Source organism: Pan troglodytes, chromosome 1, assembly GCF_028858775.2.
Source record: "Pan troglodytes isolate AG18354 chromosome 1, NHGRI_mPanTro3-v2.0_pri, whole genome shotgun sequence".
Taxonomy (NCBI): domain Eukaryota; kingdom Metazoa; phylum Chordata; class Mammalia; order Primates; family Hominidae; genus Pan; species Pan troglodytes.
The window spans coordinates 99037061-99062002 of NC_072398.2; the positions used below are offsets into that span (position 1 = coordinate 99037061).

At 46.1% G+C, this 24942-nt stretch overlaps 1 long non-coding RNA gene across 3 annotated transcripts; it reads right to left on the reverse strand.

Moving 5' to 3' along the window:
• Window positions 1–19994: 19994 nt before the first annotated feature.
• Window positions 19995–24593, reverse strand: LOC134810431 (uncharacterized). 3 transcript variants are annotated; one of them, XR_010158463.1, is made up of 4 exons: window positions 22922–23020; window positions 21711–21858; window positions 20399–20505; window positions 19995–20264 (listed from the first exon to the last, which is right to left on the reverse strand). It is a non-coding gene; the product is annotated as an uncharacterized LOC134810431 (long non-coding RNA). The 3 variants fall into 3 exon arrangements; XR_010158466.1 differs by lacking the exons at window positions 21711–21858; window positions 22922–23020 and adding an exon at window positions 23890–24593; XR_010158464.1 differs by lacking the exon at window positions 21711–21858.
• Between the last annotated feature and the right edge of the window lie 349 nt (window positions 24594–24942).

Consider the following 24942-nt stretch of genomic DNA (forward strand, 5'->3'; position numbering starts at 1 on the left):
TTAGAGCAGGGATTGGCAAACCATGGTCTGGCCCGTGGACCCTCCACCTTTTTTTTGTATGACCCAGACACTAAGGTGGTTTTTACATTTCTGAATGGTTTTTAAAAATGGAAAGACTAATATTTTATGACACATGAAAATTCAAGTTTCAGTGTCCATAAGTAAAGTTTTATTGGAACAGCCACGCTCATGCATTTATATATTACCTAAGGCCATTTTCAGGCCTAGTGAGTGGTTGTAACAGAGACTGGATGGCGTGCAAAGCCTAAAATATCTGGTATCTAATTCTATGCAGAAAATGTTTGCTGATTACTGCTCTAGTGTGTATGTGGAATGAAATTGCTGGGTTCCACATATTCATTTTTTGCTGTCTTATCAATTAGATCTATTTTTTAAAAATGCAAAACTCTATAATCTGTGCATCAGATTATATTTTCTAAAACCCTTTTTTCTTTCCTTTTTTTTTTTAATGAGGCCTCACTATGTTGCCTGGGGTGGATACAAATTCCTGGGCTTAAGCTATCCTTCTGCCTCAGCCTCCCGAGTAGCTAGGACAACGGGCATGTGCCAGCCTGCCCAGCCTTTCTGAAGCTCTTAAATAAACATAAAAAGAACTCTCTGGATCTTATGTTTTCATTTTGTTTAAGTAATGAGCTTTAAATACGTCCTTGTATAGCTTCCTTCCCTCTCACTTCAGTGGTCCTGATTGTTGTAGTGGTAAGGAATACCAATTAGGTTTATCTTTCTTTGGATTGGAGAAAAGACTAGGAAAATAACAGACTTGTATAATTTTTGAACTTCAAGATCTTTTTTTTTTTTTTTCAGACGGAGTTCTGCTCTTGTTGCCCAAGCCAGAGTGCCATGGCGCAATCTCAGCTCATTGCAACCTCCGCCTCCCAGGTTCAAGGAATTCTCCTGCCTCAGCCTCCCGAGTAGCTGGGATTACAGGCGTGCGCCAAACACGCCTGGCTAATTTTTTGTGTTTTTAGTAGAGATGGGGTTTTACCATGTTAGCCAGGCTGGTCTCAAACTCCTGACCTCAGATGATTCGCCCACCTCGGCCTCCCAACATGCTGGGATTACAGACATGAGCCACTGCTCGGCCCAAGATCTCTTTTAAATACCCAAGAATAAGTCAGCTAAAAAACACAAGTGTTGGTCACTGGCTTTTATAGGTCACTGGCTTTTCTGCCCTCTACTAGAATATAGAGTCCATAAAGACAGCAATTTTTGTCTACTTTTGTTTTTACTTGTAAAAATGCCTAGCATGTAGTAGATGCTCAAGGAATATTTATTAGTTGAATGAATATGAAGAACTCCATTCATCTGGATGAAAACTTGAAATTCACTGAACTATTTGGACATAATACATTAATATTTAACAATACTGTATTTGGAATTATGGAAGGCACTTCCTGTTTTCTTCTTCTTCTTCTTTTTTTTTTTTTTGTGAGACTGAGTTTCACTCTTGTTACCCAGGCTGGAGTGCAGTGGCTCACTCTGGGATCACTGCAACCTCTGTCTCCTGGGTTCAAGCGATTCTCCTGCCTCAGCTCCCGAGTAGCTGAGATTACAGGTGTGCACCACCATGCCTGGCTAATTTTTTGTATTTTTAGTAGAGATGGGGTTTCAACATCTTGGCCAGGCTGATCTTGAACTCCTGACCTCGTGATCTGCCTGCCTCGGCCTCCCAAAATGCTGGGATTATAAGCATGAGCCACTGTGCCCGGCTAAAAAGATTTTTAAAAAATTACTTTATTGAGGTAAAATTCACATGTGAAAATATTTCTATTTTTACATTTTGGAAGGCTTTACATTTTGGAAAAGATAGATGGGCTGTGCACATTTATTTTTTGTTTTTAAATTTTTTTGTTACTCCACACCCTGAAGAGTCCCTTATTGTTGATTCCCAGGGTTGAGGACTGAGTTTTTTTTTTTTTAATTAGTGCTGGTTTCTATGGGATGCAAACTTTTCTCTAATAGCTGAAAGCAGAGGCTTCTGGGTGCTTTCAAATTTATTCTTTCTTCACGGTTTTAAAAGAGGCCCTTGCCTCTTCTGTGTGTCGTTATGCGTACTGGAGTGCAGAATAGAAAATGCAAAACAAGAGAGCCGTACAGGAGGTTTTTCTTTTTAAAGGAGTTGATAGACAAATGGCACAGAGTTCACTGTTCTCGCCAGCTGAGAGTTTAGCCTCCAGAAAGCACTACTTTAGGGAACAAGTGAAGCAGTGTGGAGGGCCTGAAAGGCTTCATTGACACAGCAGCCGGGAGGCTCTTGTAGCACATTGTCTGGGGTGCGGTGCCTTCGGAAACCAGCTCTCAAGATGTCTACACCCCCAACATCCCCAACGCTGAAAACATTCGGGTTTTTTTTTTGGTTGTTTTTTGCCATTATACTTGGTTTTCCAAGTGAGATTCCTGGAAAGGTATTTGCTTTTATTTGTTTTTCTTTATTAGTTTCCTCTGGGTGTCAGTCAGTTCTTCACATGGTCACTTGGCTTACTTGGTAGGAACGTGGGGGATCTGGGTGGTGGGGCCGAGGCAGTTTCCCCAACAAATCACTGGTACAGCATGAATGCGTTTGTTTTCTGAATGAGAATCTAAGTGCTGCCACAAAAAAGGCATGCTGGGGTAGAAGAAATAAGGTGAATTTGAAGCCGACAATTGAAATCATTATTGATAGTTTCCTAGTTTTCCTGCAGGTTGATCTGGAGAGATGGAAGTCTAAGCTAAGGAATAATAGATCTGTATCAGTGAAGTTGTAGACTCACTTGTAGGCTCTGAGGGTCTGTCCCAGGGAAGACACAATGATCCATGGTGTGTTGGTTTGGTATAGAAATGCCAGGGCCAGGCAAGCTCTTCATCCGTGGTTTTTATTCAGGTATTAATAGAGGTCCTAGTATGTGTCTGGCCTTGAGAAGGGATGTGGCTTGTGTTCCTGCGCTTTGAGGAGTTTCGAGTCATAAACCCATAGACCACGGAAGATCCTTAGAGATCGGCAGTCCTCCTCTTACCCTGCAGGAAGCACCAAGGCCCAGAACATTGGCTTGCTCAAGGTTACACAGAGAGTTAGTGGCGGCCTCTTGAGAGGCCAGATCTTTTTTTTTTTTTTTTTTTGAGACGGAGTCTTGCTCTGTCGCTCAGGCTGGAGTGCAGTGGCCCGATCTCGGCTCACTGCAACCTCCGCCTCCCAGGTTCAGGCGATTCTCATGCCTCAGTCTCCCGAGCAGCTGGGATTACAGGCGCCCACCATGACGCTTGACTAATTTTTCTATTTTTAGTAGAGACAGGGTTTCACCATGTTGTCCAGGCTGGTCTCGAACTCTTGAGCTCAGGTGATCCGCCCGCCTCAGCCTCCCAAAGTACTGGGATTACAGGCATGAGCCACCGCGCCTGGCCTGGAAGCCAGATCTTTTTACTCCCAGTTTGGTATTTTTCCATTCAACTACCGTTGAAAACGCCTCATAGTTAAATTGAATAATCAACTGTTACTGCATAGGGGGAGAGTTCATTGTTCACTGGAACTATCTGGAAGTGTGACAGATTTTGAAGAATGGGAATGGTGTGGACATTCCAAAAGGACCAGAAACCTTGTCTCTGTTCTGTGTTGTTTGGGGATGTCCATGAAGAAATGTATAACCCTCAATCCAAGTGTGAAGCCTTTGCACATGCTGTGGGAGCAGGCGCGTTCAGGGAGTGCCCCTGCTGAGCATCCTGCAGACTGACAGGGAGAGAGACATATTGTGTAGAGACCACTTTCTCCCCAAGCAAAACCAAAGCAAGGTGGGGTGGAGGACCCAGGGTGGGAGGGGAAGTGGGGTCCAAGTGATTCACAGGTTTTCATTACACATTTGAGGATGAACCTAGGTCGCTAGAACTTTGACTCAATGACAGAAGGGGCCTTTGTGGAGGTCTTGATGTAAAAAACACGAGTCACCTCTCAGAACTTCTGCATAGCTGCTAGAAGTTAGTTCTCAACCTTAAAGTTCCTTCTTTTTCTAGAGGATTGCTGAAAGCAAAAGTAACAATCTAAACCATCTGCCACTTAAATAAGAGATTTATTGCTTTTAATAGAAAGGATGCTTGTTCCAACAGAAGGGTATGGCTCAGAGAAGCAAGCCTGGCTGGGCGCGGTGGCTCACGCCTCTAATCCCAGGACTTTGGGAGGCGGAGGTGCGTGGATCACCTGAGGCCAGGAGTTCGAGACCAGCCTGACCAACATGGTGAAACCCCATCTCTACAAAAAAAGACAAAAAATAATTAGCCGGGTGTGATGGTGCACCTGTATAGTTCCAGCTACCTGGGAGGCTGAGGTACGAGAATTGCTTGAACCTGGGAGGTGGAGGTTACAGTGAGCCGAGATCGCACCACTGCACTCCAGCCTGGGCAATAGAATGAGACTGTCTCAAAAAAAAAAAAAAAAAAAAAAAGAGGCAGCTGCGGCTTCATCTCTTTGGCCTTCCTGAGCATATATTCTGGTCACTGCTCTGCCGTCAAGCTGTGGAGTAGGGGGGATCCCTAAAGAGCAAACAGCAGGTATGAGTGTTAGAGACCAGAGACAGCAATGCTGATTCAGTGCATAAAGTTCACCAATATGCAGTGTGGCTGGAGTTTAGAGCATGGGGCAGCCCTGAGGTGTCTATAAGGGGAATGGAGAGGAAGGACAAGGCCAAAGAAAGAAGCGACTAGGATCACAGAGGCCCTGTAAACCGTGTTAAAGAAGGTGGACTCTAACTCAAGGGCAGTGGGGACTATAAACATCAGATTTAAAATTTTAATTTTTTTTTTTGATATGGAGTCTTGCTCTTGTTGCCCAGGCTGGAGTGCTATGGCATGATCTGGGTTCACTGCAACCTCTGCCTCCCAGGTTCAAGCAATTCTCCTGCTTCAGCCTCCCGAGTAGCTGGGATTACAGGTGCCTACCACCATGCCTGGCTAATTTTTTCTTTTTCTTTTTTTTTCCGTATTTTTAATAGAGACAGGGTTTCATCATGTTGGCCAGGCTGGTCTCAAACTCCTGACCTCAGGTGATATGCCCGCCTCGGCTTCCTAAAGTGTTGGGATTACAGGCGTGAGCCACTGCGCCAAGCCAGATTTAAAATTTTAGATCGCTCTAATTGCAGTGTGGGCATAAGAAACAGTAGAGTTAGTGACACTAATTAGAAGACTGTTGCAATCGTTGGAGAGAGAGGGGTTGATGGCCTGAACCTGTAGAGGCAAAACCATGAGTAGCAATGTTGGCACTCAGGGCAAACAACTCAAAATTGACCTTCAAACAGCTCTGTAATGCAGGATACAGCCAGGTGTGACTGGTAATATGCCTTTTGATAGTTTTCAATTTAACCAAATGGTCTGGATAACCAGGTTTTTTTTTTTTTAAACAATTATGTTTTAAAGGAAACATGCCCCTTGAGATTATGGAATTCAGGAGCAAAGCACAGTCCACTCCTGTAGTTGGGCTGGGGCAGAGGCAGTGGGAAGGGGGTGGTAATCAGATTTGGGAGATACTTAGGAAGTAGGGTGGACAAGTAAAGCTTTTGGTAGAAAAACATGTTTAGTTAAAGTTGTTTTTGTTTTGTTTGAATTGAATTAGTAATATATGCCATGGTAAAATTCAAACAGCACTAAAGGAATACAATGAAAAGTGTCTCCTTAACCAGAGTCAGCCATTCTTAACAGTTCTTGTGTATTCTAGAGCTTTTTGTGCCACTGTAAGCCTATGTTTAATATTTATTTTTTATAAAAATTGGAACATACTATACACCTTGCTCTTCCCTTTACTAATTCACTTAACATTATATTTTGGCAGTCTTGCTATATCTATTTTTGGTTTGTTTCTAAAGAGACAGGGCCTTGGTCTATTGCTCAGGCTGGATTGCAGTGGTGCAATCATAGCTCACTGTAACCCCAGACTTCCTCCTGCCCCTGCCTCCAAGTAGCTAGAACTACAGGAGTGTGCCACCATGCCCATCTAATTTTTAAATTTTTTATAGAGATGGGCTCTCCCTATGTTGCCCAGGCTGGTCTCAAACCCTGGCCTCAAGTGATCCTCCTGCATTGGCCTCCCAGAGCACTGGGATTACAGGTGTGAGCCACCATGTCCTGTCTACTTTGTTCTTTTAATAGTCCATTGTTTGAATGTGTGCTCTCATTTATTTAAACTAGTCTCCTTTTTTTTTTTTTTTTTTTTGAGACAGGGTCTCGCTGTATTTCTCAGGCTGGAGTGCAGTGGCGTGATCTCGGCTCACTGCAACCTCTGCCTCCTGAGGTCAAAGTATCCTCCCACTTCAGCCTCCTGATTAGCTGAGACTACAGGTGTGTGCCAACACACCCAGCTAATCTTTGTATTTTTTTTTAGAGTCGGAGTTTCACCCTGTTGCTCAGGCTGGTTTCAAACTCCTGGGCTCAAGCGATCCACCTGTCTCAGCCTCCCAAAGTGCTAGGATTACAGGTGTGAGTCCAGCCAAATTGGTCTCCAAATTGATGTACATTGGGGCTGTTTCTAATTTTTGATATTTGAGTTAGATTTTTTAAAATTAGCTTTTAAATAAGGGAAGAGACACAAAATAATGAAGGAAGAATTCTAGGTGGTGAAAAAGATTTATACACAAATAGGGACCACTAGTGTCTTTGTGTCTGACGGACTACTCTTGACTCGCCTAGGCCATAGGATGAACATATTTATGAGGAGGGAGGTGGGAGAGTAGTGGGTGTTTCTGCAAACCCTTGAGTCTATGTGTAGAATTGGGATGTGACTTAAGAACTGGGCATTTCTAACAGGGTCAGAGTGAAGCTGGCTATAGCCACTTCTTCTCCAATTAAAGATCTTTCAGGGGAGCAGGCTGCCACAGCTGTGAACATTGATCATACTCCGCTCCAGTAAAAATGCCTTCCTGCCCGTGCACAGACGTCACCCTGTTGTATCCTAAATCCACCTGTTGTCATAGTTGTTTCTCTGGGAACCCCAGCCATAGTAAGAAATATGAAGTACTGGCCGGGCGCGGTGGCTTATGCCTGTAATCCCAGCATGTTGGGAGGCCGAGGCAGGTGGATCACAAGGTCAGGAGTTTGAGACCAGCCTGGCCAACATGGTGAAACCCTGTCTCTACTAAAAATACAAAAATTAGCCGGGCACGGTGGCATGCGCCTATAAACCCAGCTACTTGGGAGGCTGAGGCAGGAGAATTGCTGGAACCAGGGAGGTGGAGGTTACAGTGAACTGAGATTGTGCCACTGCATTCCAGCCTGGGTGACAGAGTGAGACTCCGTCTCAAAAAAAAAAAAAAAAAAAGAGAGAGAAAAGAAGTATTTGTGAAAGAAAATGTTTGCTGGCTTGAGTAGAAAGTTGTGTCAGGGAGGAATGAGAAATGGGCCATTTGTTTAAGGCCACCCCCGACTAGCTCTTCCTTTTCTTTTCTTTTCTTTTTTTTTTTTTTGAGACGGAGTTTCATTCTTGTTGCCCAGGCTGGAGTGCAACAGTCTGATCTCGGCTCACAGCAACCACTGCCTCCTGGGTTCAAAAGATTCTCCTGCCTCAGCCTCCAGAGTTACAGGCATGCAACACCACGCCCAGATAATTTTTTTTCTTTTTTTTGTATTTTTAGTAGAGATGGGGTTTCTCCATGTTGGTCAGGCTGGTCTCAAGCTCCTGACTTCAGGTGATCCACCTGCCTCGGCCTCCCAAAGTGTTGGGATTACAGGTGTGAGCCACGTGCCCGGCCAGCTCTTCCTTTTCATGTAAGCATGCTCTTAACTTTTCTGCTGGAGTTGGAGAAATTTGTTTTGATGCAGCCATCTGCCAGTTGCATAATCTTGGGTATGTTTCAACATCTCCAAGCTTCAGTTCCCCATCAGTCAAATGGGCATCATAATTCCCACTTGGCACAGTGTTGGGAAGATTTATTGAGCCAATGTATGTGAAAGGGCCTATGTTTCATTTTACTTTTTTGCAAGGCCTTGTCACAATGGAGTTCCTAAGGCAATGTGTAATCCAACCCAAGATAATAGATACCAAAATGTTCTATTCTTTCCTGGGATGTGACTGCCAATGTTAGCCTCCCATACTCTCAGCCTGTGTGCTTTACTGAAACTGTCTCTGAAAGTTCATCACCTTCGGGGAATTCATACAAGATTTTTTTACATTTGTATAGTACTTTATAGCTGTCACAGAGACCTTAGCAACAATCATCTAATTTGAACCCCCTAGCAAACCTTCTGGGGCAAGGCACATTTTATCACCATGTTACATATAACATAAACGAGGCTCAGAGAGAATGATATAAAGAAACTGAGGGCCGGGCACGGTGGCTCACACCTGTAATCCCAGCATTTTGGGAGGCCAAGGCGGGAGGATCACTTGAGGTCAGGAGTTCAAGACCATCCTGGCCAACATGGTGAAACCCCGTCTCTACCAAAAATATGAAAGTTAGTCAGGTGTGGTGGCACACGCATGTAATCCCAGCTACTCATGAGGCTGAGGCATGAGAATTCCTTGAGCCCAGGAGGTGGAGACTGCAGTGAGCTGAGATCGCACCACTGCACTCCAGCCTGGGCGAGAGTGAGACCTTGTCTCAAAAAAAAAAAAAAAAAAAAGATCCAGGTGCCATGTCTCATGTCTGTAATCCCAGCACTTTGGGAGGCTGAGATGGGTGGATCACCTGAGGTCAGAAGTTCGAGACCAGCCTGGCCAACATGGTGAAACCCCGTCTCTAGTAAAAATACAAAAATTAGCCGGGCGTGGTGGCAGGTGCCTGTAATCCCAGCTACTCAGGAGGCTGAGGCAGAAAAATCGCTTCAACCTAGGAGGTGGAGGTTGCAGTGAGCCGAGATCGTGCCATTGCACTCTGGCCTGGGCAACGGAGTAAGACTCTTGTCACAAAAAAAAAAAAAGAAAAAAAAAAGAAACTGAGGCTCAAAGAAGACAAATAATAAACAGCAGAGACCAGGAGTAGATTACTTCTAGACTACTTCAAGACTAAAGAGGTGAGAGGTACCTTCCCTGACCTCAATCTGCCTAGGTTTAGAATTCTTGAGTCTGTTTCCCCAATCATGTTTTGCATCCTAGTAAAATGTATGCCACTTCTAAAATAATTTTTCTGTTGAAATAATAACATCAGCAGGCCAGGCGCGGTGGGTCACACCTGTAATCTCAGCACTTTGGGAGGCCGAGGTAGGTAGATCACCTGAGGCCAGGAGTTCGAGGCCAGTCTGGACAACATGGCGAAACCCTGTCTCTACTAAAAACACACAAATTAGCTGGGTATGGTGGTGGGTGCCTGTAGTTCCAGCTACTTGGGAGGCTGAGGCAGGATAATCGTTTCAGTCTGGGAGGCAGAGGTTGCAGTGAGCTGAGATGGCACCACGGCACTCCAGCCTGGGTGACAGAGTGAGACTCTGTCTCAAAACAACAACAACAAAAAGAAATAATAACATCAGCAAAATACTTCATCATTTGTAAAACACCTTAAAATTGATGGATTCATTTGATTCTTACAGTAGTCTCCTGGGTAAGTAGAGCAAACATGAGTTATTCTGTTTTTCAGATGAGGAAATAGATGTGAGAATTGAGACTTGCCCAATGTCAAACAACCAAGGAGCAGAGCTGGAACGGGAAACTGACTTTCTGGGCAGCAACTTCAATGCCTTCTTATAGGTTCATTATTGTTGTTATACTTTTATTATGCTTCTATTGTGCTGTGTAATTTTTTTTTTTTTTTTTTTGAGACGGAGTCTCGCTGTCGCCCAGGCTGGAGTGCAGTGGCACGATCTCGGCTCACTGCAGGCTCTGCCCCCCGGGGTTTACGCCATTCTCCTGCCTCAGCCTCCCGAGTAGCTGGGACTACAGGTGCCCGCCACCTCTCCCGGCTAATTTTTTGTATTTTTAGTAGAGACAGGGTTTCACCGTATTAGCCAGGATGGTCTCGATCTCCTGACCTCGTGATCCGCCCGCCTCGGGTAATTTGTTTTTAAAAATTCAAATTAGTTAACCTCTTGTAGACATTCATTAAAATACATTTGTTGAGCACCTGTGTAAACTGCTCACCATCTAGTTGGGAGAAAGGTAAATAAACAAACAGTTACAAAAACAAAACATGCTTTGCAATTTGGAGACTTAATAAATGTTTTTGATGACAGTGTGATGACAGCTTGTACTCCAAAATTAATAATCACAATGAAGGCTGGGCGTGGTGGCTCAAGCCTATAATCCCAGCACTTTGGGAGGCTTAGGTAAGCAGATCATGAGGTTAGGAGTTCGAGAACAGCCTGGCCAACATGGTGAAACCCAATCTCTACTAAAAATACAAAAAAATTAGCCAGGTGTGATGGCGCATGCCTGTAATCCCAGCTACTTAGGAGGCTGAGGCAGGAAAATCGCTTGAACCCAGGAGGCGGATGGTGCAGTGAGCAGAGATCATGCCACTGCACTCCAGCATGGGCAACAGAGCAAGACTCCATCTCAAACAAACGAACAAAAAACCCACAATGGACTTTTGTGAAATAAGAGAGAAAGCAGCCACACGTTTATATACCCATGTGCATAAGCTCCCACCACACACCAGTGAAATCATCTGAATTTTACATTTCAATAAGTAACTGGCACCTTCTTGGCATATTAATCTGTAGGAAATTATAGGCTGCAGTGTTGTGGTATATTATCAGAGAATGTCAAGTAGATTACAGTATTATGTTACTTTGACATCACTGCCCGGCATTGCTTTGGTCTTTTCCTTACTAACAGATACATTTACTAGAACTCATTTCAATGTCATGTAAAAAAAGATAATTTATAATAATTTCCATTGTAAACAGAATATTTCTTGCTTGATCATAAAGACTTCATTTACTTCTGTCCTCTTGCTGTTTGGGGTCATGATTGGTGTCTGCTCACCCTTCTCGGTTCTCCAGAGCAACATGTGACCTGAAGCCAACTTGGAAAGAGAAGAAACAGGTCAAAGAAGAGAGCAAAGATTAAACAGAACAGTGTGTTATAGCACTCGATCTCGAATTAAAAAAAACAAAAGGTAAAACTCCCCTGTGTAGTGAAGAATTGATTTTACCCAAAGAGAGGTCTGGCTTTGGCCCTCGGCTACTGGGAGATGATCTCTAGGCCTCTGGAATGTCCTGCCCAATAGGAATGTCATTGTTTGCCTGAGGAGTTTGGCCACCAGATGCTCAAATGATGTGATTTATAATGGGGGCTCCGAAACACGCCATATCAGTTCCAGCCCCCATAGGGACTGGAGAGCAAAGGTCAGTCATGCAGGCAGCATGTGGTCAAGCTCCAGCAAGGGCTCTGGACACCAAAGACTCGGGCAAGCTTTCCTGGTGGCAGCACTCACAAGCACTGCCACACCTCGTAGCAGGGAGGGGCAGTGATGTCTGGAACTCCACAGGAGAAGGTGCCCAAAGCTTCCCATGTGGCTCTTCCCAGACTTTGCCCTCTGTATCTCTTCTCTTGGCTGGTTCTGATTTGTACCCTTTTGCTGCAATAAAAGTTTAATTTATCATAAGTATAGTGCTTTCCTGAGTTCTGTGAGTCATTGTAGCAAATTATCAAACCTGCAGGGGTAGTGGAACCAACCCCTGAACTGGCTACTGGTATCTGAAGTGAGAGTGGCCTGAAGTGGAGGACTGTTCCTTACCCTGTGAAGTCTGGCCTGAATCCAGGCAGTTGGGGGTCAGACATCACTGCATTTCCCAAAGCCTGCTTTTAGATTTTGATTTTGACACTTTTTGACACTTTCTAGCTTGGTTACTTCTCTCGATTTCATTTTTTTTTTTTTTTTTTTTTTTAAGACAGATTCTTGCTCTGTCACCCAGGCTGGAGTGCAATGGCACGATCTCAGCTCACTGCAACCTCCGCCTCCCGGGTTCAAGTGATTCTCCTGCCTGAGCCTCCCGAGTAGCTGGGGTTATAGGTGCCCGCCACCACGCCCGGCTAATTTTTTTTGTATTTTTAGTAGAGATGGAGTTTCACCATGTTGGCCAGGCTGGTCTCAAACTCCTGACCTCAAGTGATCCACCCGCCTCGGCCTTCCAAAGTGCTGGGATTACAGGCGTGAGCCACCGTGCCTGGCCGGCTTCAATTTTTCTAATCCTTAATTTGGGGGTCATACTTGTCCTATTTTCTTCACAGGGTTAATTATGAAGATCAAAAATTAAATAGTGTGTGTGTGAGAGAGCTATTGATGGCAAACAAGAACATGCTATCTAAAACTGTAAAGGACCATCAAAAGGTATTACTTTTATTACAATGGAACTAAATGGTGGGGATAATGTGGTGGAGATGTACATGTGTTAGGTAAGGCTTTCTTCAATCATTCATTACACAAATAAAGATTGAGTTTAGGTGTTGGGGAGATAAGTCAGGGCCCCGCCCTGTGCGGGCTTCTATTCTACCCAGGGAGAGAGAAAATAAAGAGGCAACTGAGGAGAATAATTAGACTGTGGTCATTGTTGTGATGGAAGCAGAATGATAAGGTAACAATTCTGTTGGAAGGGGTGCCTCTCAAGACAGAGCAGCCAGAGAAGGCTCATAAGAACTGATGTTTGGATAAAGAAGTTAAAAAAGAGAACAAGGGTATTTTAGGCAGAAGGAATAGCAAGGGCAAAGGTCCTGAGGTGGGAAAGAGCTTGGCGTGTGTACAGAACAGAAAAGAGATCTGTGTGTCTGGCCTGGGGATAAGGTTGGAGATATGCATGAGTCAGAAGAAGAGGGACCTTTTTTTTTTCCCTTTTTCTTTTTTGAGACAAGCTCTCACTCTGTCGCCCAGACTGGAGTGCAGTGGGACAATCTTGATTCACTGCATCCTTGACCTCCCAGGCTCAAGTGGTCCTCCCACCTCAGCCTCCCAAGTAGCTGGGACTATAGGTATGCATCACCACGCCTGGCTATTTATTTGTATTTTTAGTAGAGATGAGGTTTTGCCATGTTGTGCAGGCTGGTCTCAAATTCCTGGGCTCAAGCTATCTGCCTGCCTCAGCCTTCCAAAGTGCTGGGATTACAGGCATGAGCCACTGTGCTTGGCAGAGAAGGGCCTTATTTGCCAAGGAAAATATTTGGATTTTTAAGAGTGACATGAAATTAGGGTGGTTTTAAGTAGTCAAGTGACATGAACTGCTTTAAGAAGACACTCCAGGCTGGGCGTGGTGGCTCACACCTGTAATCCCAGCACTTTGGGAGGCTGAGGCTGGCAGATCACCTGAAGTCAGAGTTCAAGACCGGCCTGACCAACATGGAGAAACCTCGTCTCTACTAAAAAAAAAAAAAAAAAAATACAAAATTAGCCGGGCATGATGGCGCATATACCTGTAATCCCAGCTACTCGGGAGGCTGAGGCAGGATAATCACTTGAACCTGGGAGGCGGAGGTTGTGATGAGCCGAGATTACACCATGGCCCTCCAGCCTGGACAACAAGAGCGCAACTCTGTCACACACACACACACACACACACACACACAAAAAAAAAACAAAAACAAAAACAAAAACAAAAACACCCACACACATACAAGAAGACACTCCAGCTGCTGAGTGGGGATGAGGGGAGGCAAAGAGACATCACCAGACTATGTAGGGAAGGAGCTGGCAGAGGAGAGATGGAGAAATGGTCATATTCCAGCTATGCTTTAAGGTAGAACCAAAAAGACTTGCTGATGGATTAGATGTTGGGGATGGGGAAGACAAGAGGAAGAAAGGTTTGTCAGCTGCCTCCTCTGGGAAGCAGATACTGAATGAGGAGTGTAAGAGGCCTAAGAGGGAGTACCTATGAGAGGTGACAGGAAAGCAGGGTTCAACAAGGAGAGCCTCAGACTGAAATGCAGATAGAATCTTGGGCAACATATTGGGGAACTCCAGAGCAAAGGTGTTTCATTAGAGGGGTTCGCATAGGGCAGAAATGTCCAGACCCTAAGAACCCCTCCACTCTGCTCAGTCACTGGCCAGAGCCTGCTGAGAGCAGTGTGCCTTGGCTGGAAAACTGAGACAGATCCCTCAGCACTAACAGCTGGAGGCTGACAGCTAACTGTCCTCCTTGCAGCCGAGCAGCAAGTTCTTTCTTGAAGACAAATCCAAGTGGGGCACCTTCATGGCTACCACAGTCTTCCTTTTGTACCATGTGGATCTACTTTCCACACACATTGAGGGGTAGCTCTTCCGGGGTTTCAATGGGCTCTTTTCTTGAAGGGACTTAGTTAAGGGAGGTCAGTGGGTTAACCACAGGCTGTTGCTGCAGTTGGTCTTGCAATAGGTAACATCATTTCCCTCCTCCATTATCCATTCTAAATTCCACTCTCCCTCTCTGCTAGAGATGACACCACTGTCATTTCTGCTGGTCTCGATAGCCTACCAGGTGGCGTAGCACAACCCTGATTCCTGAGAGGCTCTGAGTCCTTGATCACGTCACCCTTCACAGGCTGGGCTGCACTTGCCATTCAGGTCACCATTGGGCATGAAGGGTATCATCAAGAGGTGCTCAAGTGGCTGACCTGAGTTTCACACATATTCCTGCCTTATTGTCCAAGAGCAGTTCTAGCTCCTTTTGTTGATCAGGCTCTATATCCCTGCCCCAGGCCCACACAAAGCTGCACCCTCTAGAATACAGGCTGGAGCACTATTCCCAGGCATGGAATATGTTTGCTGCCAGAACCCTCCAGGCATTTTAGTTCCTTCTTTGTGCATGCAAGACGCAGCATTTTGTCTTTTGTTTCAGAGGCAACGTCCTAGTACACCCTTTACCACTGGATTCCAAAAAACTTTATGGGAGGGGCAAGCCCTGGAATCTTCAGAGAGTTTATGTCTTATTTTCTAGAGTGCATGTGTCTTCCCGAGGCTTTCAGGTGTCAGCCACCTCTTGCTATTCTCCCAAATTAGCCTAATGTCATTGATGAATGGAGCATTGTGATATTCTGTGGGAAGTCCAGATGATCTAGATCTTTTCTGAATGTATCATGACATAGATTGGGAGAGTTAACAACAACCCTGGGGGCCGGGGGAATCTAAATGAATATTGTCATCCAGTCCATGTGAATGCTGTTTCTGATTCTCTTTCTTGATCGAGATAAAGAAGAATGCATTTGCCAAATCAATGGCCAAATGTCATGTACTTGAGGCCATATTTATATAATCTAGCAATGACACCACACCCTGCATGATCACTCGGGGCTTGAGCTGAGCTAGGAATCGTCTATGGTTATTTCCCAGGATCCATGTGTTTTCTGCAGGGGCCAGGCTGGTGAATTAAACAGAGGTATGACACAGACCACAATCCTTGCATCCTTGAGGTACTTAAGGGTGGCAATGATCTCTATCTTCCCTCTGGAATGAGATATTATTTTGTATTTGCTATCTTGGCTGGGTGAAGGGGGGACGGACACAATTTCAGAGGCTTCCACTGACCTTCCCCACATGATAGCTCTTATATCATAAAGCAGGGGCCCCACATCGGGGCTTCCCCAACTGCTGAATATACCAATCCCACTTATACATTCAGGGACTGGGGCAATGACCACCAGGTGGAGCCATGGCCCCGGTGGACCCACTTGAAGCTGGACATCAGCCAGAATCCCCATTTTACCTGACCTATAGCCCATCATTGTAACAGGGGCCATAATGACATTTCAGGTCTTTGAATATCAGTGTCATTTCAGGCCCTGTGTCTAGTAGTCTTCAACATGTCTGGATATTCCTCCTCTCCCAGGTGACAGTCACCCAGGACTGGTGGAATTATTACAGTGCACACTTGCTGTGATGTTGCAGGGACCTTCCTCTCGGGGACTCTGTCACATTTTCCCATTCAATAGATTTCAGGTCTGAAAAATGTCTCAGGTCTAGGAAATGAGAAGGAATCATGACTTTTTTTTTTAGTGTTCTTAAAACATATATTTTATTTTAAATAGTGATAAAAACATAACATTTTCAGCTGGGTGTGGTGGTGTGCGTTTGTAGTCCCAGCTACTTGGGAGGCTGAGGTGGGAGGATCGCTTGAACCTAGGAGGTCAAGGCTGCAATGAGCCGAGATAGTGCCACTGCACTCCAGCCTGGGCAACAGAGCGAGACCCTGTCCCCCAAAAAGAAAAAAACCACACACAAAACAACATTGATCATCTTAACAATTTGTAAGTGTACAGTTTCATAGTTTTAAGTATATTCACAGTGTTGTGCAGCTGAGCTCTAGAGCTGCTCATCTTGCAACACTGACCCCCCCATACCCATTAAACAACAACTCCAAATTTCTCCCTGCCCCTGGCTCCTGGCAACCACCATTCTACTTTATGTTCCTATGAATCTGACTACTTTAGATACTTCATATAAATAAAATCATACAGTATTTTTGTCTTTTTGTGACTGGCGTGTTTCACTAAGCATAATATCCTCAAGGCTCATCCATGTTGTAGTATGTGACAGGACTTTCTTCCTTTTTAAGGCTGAATAATGTACATTTCCCATTTTATTTATCCTTTCATCCATCAATGGACACTTGAGTTGCTTCCTTTTGGCTGTTGTGAATAACGCTGCTGTGAATATGGGTGTGCAAATATCTCAAGACACTGCTTTCAATACTTTTGAAGTGGGATTGCTGGATCATACGGTAATTCCATTTTTAATTTTTTGGGAACACTCAGACTGTTTTCCACAGCAGCTGCACCATTTTACATTCCCACCAACACCGCACAAGGCTTCCAATTTCTCTACTTCAAGACTTTTTATGGGGGCAACTGTGCTCAGCCTATTCTTGCATTTGTTTGATTTGCCCTTGTTGGCTGTCTGTTAATTTTATCCCTAGGGATATCATGTTCTATTAATCAACTTAATTTCCCCTTGACTGGCTTTTTTATTGATTGATTGATTGAGACAAGGTCTCACTTTGTCACAAGGATGGAGTGCAATGGCACCAGCCTAGGAGGCTCACTGCAGCCTCCAACCCCTGGGCTCAAGGAATCCTCCCACCTCAGCCTCCCAAGTAGCTGGAACTACAGGCACATGCAACTATGCCTGGCTAATTTTTTTTTTTTTTTTGAGATGGAGTTTTGCTCTGTCGCCCAAGCTGGAGTGCAGTGGCGCGATCTCAGCTCACTGCAAGCTCTGCCTCCCGGGTTCACGCCATTCTCTTGCCTCAGCCTCCCGAGTAGCTGGGGCTACAGGCGACCGCCACCATGCCCGGCTAATTTTTTTTTGTATTTTTAGTAGAGACGGGGTTTCACCATGTTAGCCAGGATGGTCTCGATCTCCTGACCTCGTGATCCGCCCGCCTCGGCCTCCCGAAGTGCTGGGATTACAGGCGTGAGCCACCGCACCTGGCCATGCCTGGCTAATTTTTAATTTTTTTTTTGTAGAGACAGGTCTTACTGTGTTGCCCAGGTTGGTCACAAATCCCTGGCCTCAGGTGATCCTCCCACCTTGCACCAGGATTACAGGCATGAACCGCACCTGGTCTTGACTGGCTCTTTGACTTTGCTGGTCATTGAGAGAACTGTGACCTCCTGGCTTCTATTGTTGCCACCTGGCCTTTATTGCTTGGCATTGGGGAGGGGGTCAGTTATTTCCATTGCTATCAATAATCCCAGCTTTGTTATGACCTCTCCTACCTTCATCCCTGGCCCATTGTCTGTCTAGCTCCCATTTTGTTTATTGATGCTGGTGCCCCCCTCACCAATGCTGTGGTAAAGGATGTGTGTCTTCCATGGAACATAATCCCACGGTGAGTCTTTAGACCTCAAATAATACATTCCAACATGTCTACTTTCCTAAACTTTTAAATTTCTTCCTCCACTGCTGATGTGGAGGAAGCATTGAAATTCAAGCATTTCAACTGGGCTGCGTGGGTCATTACTTTTTCAAGGCTTGTAGGAGCACAATAATATTCATATATCTGAACTATTTCGTGGGGTCCTTGCTGGAGTGTAAATCCTGTATCCCAAGAAAGTGCCCCTAAATTAATAAACTTTCTTATCCAGGTTTCTATTCTGATATTCTCAAAACTCTAGGTCCGGCTGGGCACAGTGGCTCATGTCTGGAATCCTAACACTTTGGGAGGCGGAGGCGGGTGGATCACTCGAGGTCAGGAGTTCGAGACCAGTCTGGCCAACATGGTGAAACCCCATCTCTACTAAAAATACAAAAATTAGCCGGGCGTGGTGGCAGGTGCCTGTAATCCCAGCTACTCGGGAGGCTGGGGCAGGAGAATCGCTTGAACCCGGGAGGCGGAGGTTGCAGTGAGCCAAGATCGTGCCACGTGCTCCAGCCTGGGGGACAGAGCAAGACTCCATATCAAAAAACAAACAAACAAACAAAAAACAAACAAAAAAAAATTCTAGGTCCATGGGAACCTCCCCTGCTCCTGCGGGTACATGCTTGGTTTAGTTCCTTTCTTCCTTGTAAGGCCCAGCACATTCTTGGCTCTGAATTACGTGGTGACTTATGTCCAGTTATTCTGGTAGCCAGAAGAGGAGATGGGGCTGATCTGGCGGGGCACTCCTGTTATGTTTCAGGGAGAGATCTCTGCATTGCCTTTCCTGGGCAGCAGGTGGTGCTAGCTCTTAATAGAGAGGGGTGGGCCCTCTTAGCAGGGTATGTGGGGTCAGAGGAATCTGGGAACCAAAATCTTCAGGGATCTCCACCATTCAAGGTACCAGATTTCCCCATTCTGTGTGTTGGAATCCCAGCCCAGGTTTTCTCAGCCAGGGCCTTGATCTTGACGGGGCAGATCTACCTTGGCTGAGGGTTCTAGCCACCTGCCTCAGCCTCAGTGGGGTGTTAGTTTTTGAAGCTCCTGGTTGCTATCAATTTCTGAGTTCTGTCTATCTTTTATGGCTCTTCTATTGCAGGCGATCTCTTTGCTACCAAAGAAGCCCCTGGCCCTCACACTTAGTTTCAGTTGTTTGCTAAGTGCCTTTCCTTATCTTTCTGTACGATACCAGTGCAGCTGAGTAACAGCCAATTCCTTTGTCATTGTGTGCTTTGTTCTCCTGTGCATTTTTGGTGTGTTTTAATTTTAATGTTAAAAATGGACACACTGTAATTGCCCATCCTTATGGGGTACAATTTATCTCTGTACTTTTCAAAAGCCTGAATTGTTTCACTGACCAGGTGGTCCCTGCCATCAGCACATTCTCCTAAATTACCAACGGTGAAAGTTTTTCTTGCTGGAGACTGTTCTGGTCTCTTATTTTTCTGTCAAATTCTGCTTGCAAACTGAAAAGTTTCTTTTTTGGTTCCTCTTTCCTGCAATACCTTACCAATCACAGCTAAGAAAAGCCTGTTGCTACTTTTAACATTCTGCCTGGAAGTCTCTTTAGCTACCTCCAACAAATTTATTAGGTATATTTTCTAGCTCCCAAGATAACACAGGTGACAGTTTTGTGAATGATTCTACCGCCATATAACACGTGTGGTCTTTCTCCCGTCTCTGAGAGCAGTTTTCTCCCTGCTCATCCAGACTCTGTAAGTCTCCTTGCTGCCCTTCTAGGCTGTCTGCTGCTGGGTCCCAAGATCAATGCCACTTGTTTCAGGTTTTAGTTAGGGCAGCATCCCACTTCCAAGAAACAATCTTTGTTTTAGTATCTATTGCTGAGTAACAAACCACCCCAAAACCTAGTGACTTAAGACAGCAATGGTTTGTTAGTTTCTCACAGTTCTGGGGGCTGGCCGAGCGGCTGGTCTCTGGTCTTGCTTGTGTGCTGCTCCAGCTGTGTCTGACTGGAGGCTTGGATGCTGGGACAGAGCCATGTGGTTTCATGGTCTCATAGCAAGGATGCTCACCCAGGCTTTTTAGAAGCACCTGAATTTTAAGAGAGTAAAGGAGTGGAAACTACAAGGCCCTTTAAGGCCTAGGCGCTGGAACGTACACAGCACATGTTCTTTGTTCTATTGGGCAAAACAAGTCACTGGCAAACCCAGATTCAAGCAGCAGTTGGAGAGAAAGCAATACCTCTCAAAAGGGAGGAACAGCAAACTCATATTGCAAAGGAGCCTGGGGTGGGGCTGGTTCACTGAGGATCATTATTTAGTCATTTATTACATTTATAGTACATTTAAGATGCATGTTAGATACCCAGGTAAAGATGTCAAGTTGACACTGAGCTCCAAGTGCCAGAGAGGGAAATTTAGGCTGGAGAAATAAATTTGGGACAACACATCAACATACAGATTTGGTGTGTCTCGGAATCATCCTGCCCTTAGGGTTGCCGGCTGCTGTATAAGTCTGGACTGTGCATGAGTTGCGGTACAAGCGGAGTGCGGCCCTCTGCAGCCAGAGCTGGGTGGAGGCTGGGGCAAGAGGAACATTGTGTTTTTGAGTCCACTTCCCTATTTGTGCACAGAGTATTCCACTAGTGTTCTCTTCCCTGCCTCCCCCACTTGATAGAGCCAAAAACATTAGGGATGGTATTAGGACAACTGACCTGCATGCCAAGGACATAGGACAGGAGACTATGCCACTGCCTTGTTTTGCCACTTCAAATCAGGAACCTTAGGAGAAAGGGGCTGTTTGCTGTCATGGCTTTAATATCTGGAGGAAGGGAAAGAAAGAACGGACATGAGCCTAATATTTTTGAAAGAAAGGGGTGATTTCTGAGCCATCCCAAACCAGCAGGAAGGACAGGGGTGATAACCCCAACTTGTTCACAGCAGGAAGCAAAGAGGAGAAGGGATTTGGTGTCGGAGACCATGACAAAGGTCAAGAGTTCTAGTGCTACTCGTCTTTCTATGAGTTACTTTTCCTCATATTAAGTCCTTATGAAAGCCGCCTTATGTCCATGGTTTCTGTAGCTGCACCAGCCTCTACACTTCTGATAGTTCAGGAGGAGTTGGGAATCTGTATTCTCCAATTGCTCCCCAACCTTAATGCACTTAACAAGTGTGTTCTCCACACTTTTTAACCCTCCAAAATCCCGTTTTTAAACTGGTCCTGCTAATTTTTGCATTCTCCCCATCCTTGCTTCCAACCCCAGGGTTGGGGTGAGGTTGGGGTGGGCCATGTACAAGACTTTCTGGCTCTATCTCTCATTTCCTGAGCAGAGCTGGGCTGCACTAATTGACCTCGAGGGTCTCAGCTGTTCTAAGTGGGGTGTTTGTTAGCTCTTGTTAGGCTTGTAATTAGTGCAAGGAATCTAGGTCAGAGGCAACGGGTTGGAGTGATGGTCTCCTGGGGCACGACTAAAGGTGGGGAATAGCAAACAGCCTCCTCATTCTGTGGGTGGGACTTATGTCACACACAGAGACAAATAGACACAGGGTCACATGCAGAAAGGCGGTCAAACTCTGCTGTGTGTGCATGAGTATGTGCATGAGTATGAGTGTGTGTGTGTGTTCGCTCCTGCATTTACTCGGGTTTCTTTCCAACCTCTCCATATATGGCGTGGCTCTAGAGCAGGCTGGGGATTGGCTGCTCCTGTTGGGAGACAGGGAGGTAGTAAGACAGCAGAAAGAGAAAGGAACCCAGCGTAGAGAAGGGAGTGACGAAGTGGGGGGTGGGGGCAGTAGCTGAGCTTGAGGGTTGCAGAAGTGGGCTGGGACTGCTTGCCTGTGAGGTTTAGATAGAAGAGAGATTCTTAGAGACTCATTTCCTGGGAGAATGAGGCAAATTTATTACTGGCAGAGGGGTTGGGAGAGCGGCTGGGGAAGGAGGCGAGAGCTGTTTCCCCAGGGACAGAGCTCTAGGCTCAGAACCGCATGGTATGTGAGGACCAGGGCAGGAGTTAGAGAAATTTGCACCTTTCTTTTCTCCCTGGTAAACCTATGCTGTGGAGATAGAAGGAAATCAACTCATCAGCGTTCCAGGCCAACACCCCAGACATTCTTCCTGATGGAGGGAGCCGGGACTGCAGTTCCTTTATCCCTCCTCAGGCCCCTGGCTAACAACCTGATGGGGAAGGACAGGAAAAGTTGAGGAAAATGTCACTGAAATGAGAATTAAGATTTCGTTCTTTACCTGCCTCTACCCCTCACCCCATCTCAACTCTGTGTCCTGGGTTCCACCCCTTACCCCGTCTCCCCATCCTAGGGCCTCCGGAGGGCACTTCCCTTTGCTTCATCTGTGTAAGAAGAGAAGGGAGCAGAGCGGTTGGGAGTGGAAAGGGAGGGAGAATAAGTGCACCCTGAAAGTGTCTGGGGGCAGCTGTGTGCTGAGAAAGTTGCCCCACACAGCTACTGAGCCAGCCCATTTGCCATGCATCACAGTTACCTGGGGCACGGAAGGGAAATATTGCAGGCAGAGGGGCTAAAATGATGGAGTGAGGGAAGAGAGGCACTGGGAGGAAGGGAAATGAACGTAAGCACCTTCCCATCCTCCTGTCACAGTGCCCAGGTTCAATACAAATGCTTCAACAGAACTCATGCCAGCAGCCTACCACAAGGGTGCACCTTAAGCGATTTTTCTAGTGGGAAGCCTGGTTCCATGCTAAGCTCTAAAGTTCTTGAAGACCAGGGACCATGCTTTCATCCCTTCTGGCTCTCTCCTCTGAAGAGAGAGGTCCAGCACAGCCTGTGGCCCGGATCTAGCTAAGTGACAGTGACCCCACCCCGGTGGCCTCATTCACACAGTGCTCCAACTGAGCTAGCGGCTCACTGCCCAGAGTCAAACCAGTAACAGTAGCTGCAGTGGTCACTTTCTGACTGACAGGCATTTTCCATATTGTCCTCACCCATCCAATAGCTCTGCAGCTTGCAGATGAAAAAAACTGATACTCGGAAAGCATGTGCCTTGCCCAGAGCCTCATAATCAAGAAGTAACAGAGTTAGAATTTGAATCCAGATCCATCTGGTTTCAAAGCTGGGCTCATTTCACCACCCTAGGGCCTGGATGTTCCAGTAACTGCTGGAGAACTGGAAGCTGTTGGTTTTAGAGCCTGAAGCCCAGGAGCACAGTGCCCAGCTCCTCTCTTACTCTTGTGAGGTCCCCGATCTTTTTTTTCTGCTTCTCTCACCTGTCATTCTCCTCTCTAGTGTCTCCCTCCATCTTCTGGCTCCCCTGGGAGCCACAGATAATTGACATGTTGGGATACACATGTCATTTGTGCTTTTGTCTTTTTTCATTATGTGGGAGCAACAAGAAAAAAAGAAAAGGAAAAATGCTGGTAAAATACAAAGATAGAGACTTGTATAAAGAAAGCATAATTCTAGCTTAGACTTCAATACTTGTGACAATGGATGGCTCTGCTGACCATGCTTAGGGCTGTGGAGAGTGCAGCTATTTGGAGGACAGGAAGTCTGGAAGCCTGGGTCCTCACCTCATACCCCAAGAGACCATTGAATGACATGAAGGTGGCACTCTTGCACGCTTTCCCTCACTCAACTGGGATACACATTCTTCAAGGAAGAGGCTAGGTAACTACAGTCTAGAGCTGGGGACAATCTCCATGACAGAGTGGCAAGGGACTAGAGAGAGCAAGAATTCCTCTGCCCTAGGGATGGTTTAACAGCAGTGATAAGGTCCAGAGAAGAGCTGTGAAGGAAAGAGATGATTTCTGGAAAGGGGACAGAGGCCCCCATTTTGCTTACATGGTTTGTAGGAGTGACGTTAGAGCAGAAGAATGCGGACTGAAGAATCTGTTTCTCCCACAGGTTTTTCCCCCTCTTCCTCCTATCCCATCTTCCTATAACATCGGGGCAGCGTCATGGCCAGGTCTACATGTAACTTGGCCCCGTTTCCTCCTCCTCCTCCCCTCTTACCTCTAGTGAAGCCCCGCTGCTCTTGGAGGATCAAGCAGCTAGCAAGGCACACTTCAAAGTGGTTTTTAACCCCTCATTTACTTGATTCATGAGACTCTGTCCCCTTCTTTCCCAAAATCAAATTATTCCCTTCATAGCTCTTCTGGGGACCTCACCACTGTTACTAAACCTGATCTCACACACTTCCAAGGAAAGAGTGAACAGTGAGTTGTGTGGGACCTACCACAGACAAGAATGTTGGGAAGCCTGGCAACTTCAGAGGTGGCTGGGAGGGTGGTGGCGTGGGCATCCAGATGCTTTTCTAAAGTGGGGACTTGCTTAGTGATGGAAGAGGTTTGAGGAAGGAGAGGGGGAGGCTACAGGAAACCTCAGCACGGCTGAAAGAGGAACTTGGACAGATGTTTGGTTTTCCCCTTCATCCTACCCAGCTTGCATCACACACCAGTTTCATTCTTAGTTCAGTTCTTCTGTGGGGTCTGTCTCTAGTTCCCCTGTGCTAGGGCCCTGAATCAAATAATGAAACTAGTCTCATCCACTCAAGGTTGGATTTTTTTTTTTTTTTTTTTTTTGAGACGGAGTTTCGCTCTTGTTGCCCAGGCTGGAGTGCAATGGCACAATCTTGGCTTGCTGCAACCTCTGCCTCCCAGGTTCAAGTAATTCTCCTGCCTCTGCCTCCCGCATAGCTGGGATTACAGGCGCCCACCACCATGCCTGGCTAATTTCTTGTATTTTCGGTAGAGACTGGGTTTCATCATGTCGGTCAGGCTGGTCTCAAACTTCTGACCTCAGGTGATCCACCCGCCTTGGCCTCCCAAAGTGCTGGGATTACAGGCGTGAGCCGCTGCGCCCGACAAGGTTGGATCTTTGAGTCAAGGTTGGGAAGGGTGTGGAAGATGAAGGGAAGAAACACCTCATGTAAGAAAATCCAGGCAGCTCGATCTCAATCAGAGACTGCTAGGAATGAGAAGCCAGTGTCTGGCTGGGGAGATTTTAATTCCACAAATCCTCCTCAGGGCTGGGATAAATTTCACTTCCATGTGCACGGACAGGTGACACTGGCCTCCACATCCCTACAACTAGAGTTGGGCAGCTGAAACTTCACCCTCAAACTGAAGGCCTGGGGTGGGACATAACAGAAAACACCCTCATCCCCCTCCCGCTCTAAGCTTAGAAGCCCACTGTATCCTTGGGAGCAGCAGTGGACTCCCCGTGCCGTCTTGGGGGCGGGCGGTGTGTGGAGTGGTCAGACTGTGTCTTTACCGTGCCTTCTCTCTCT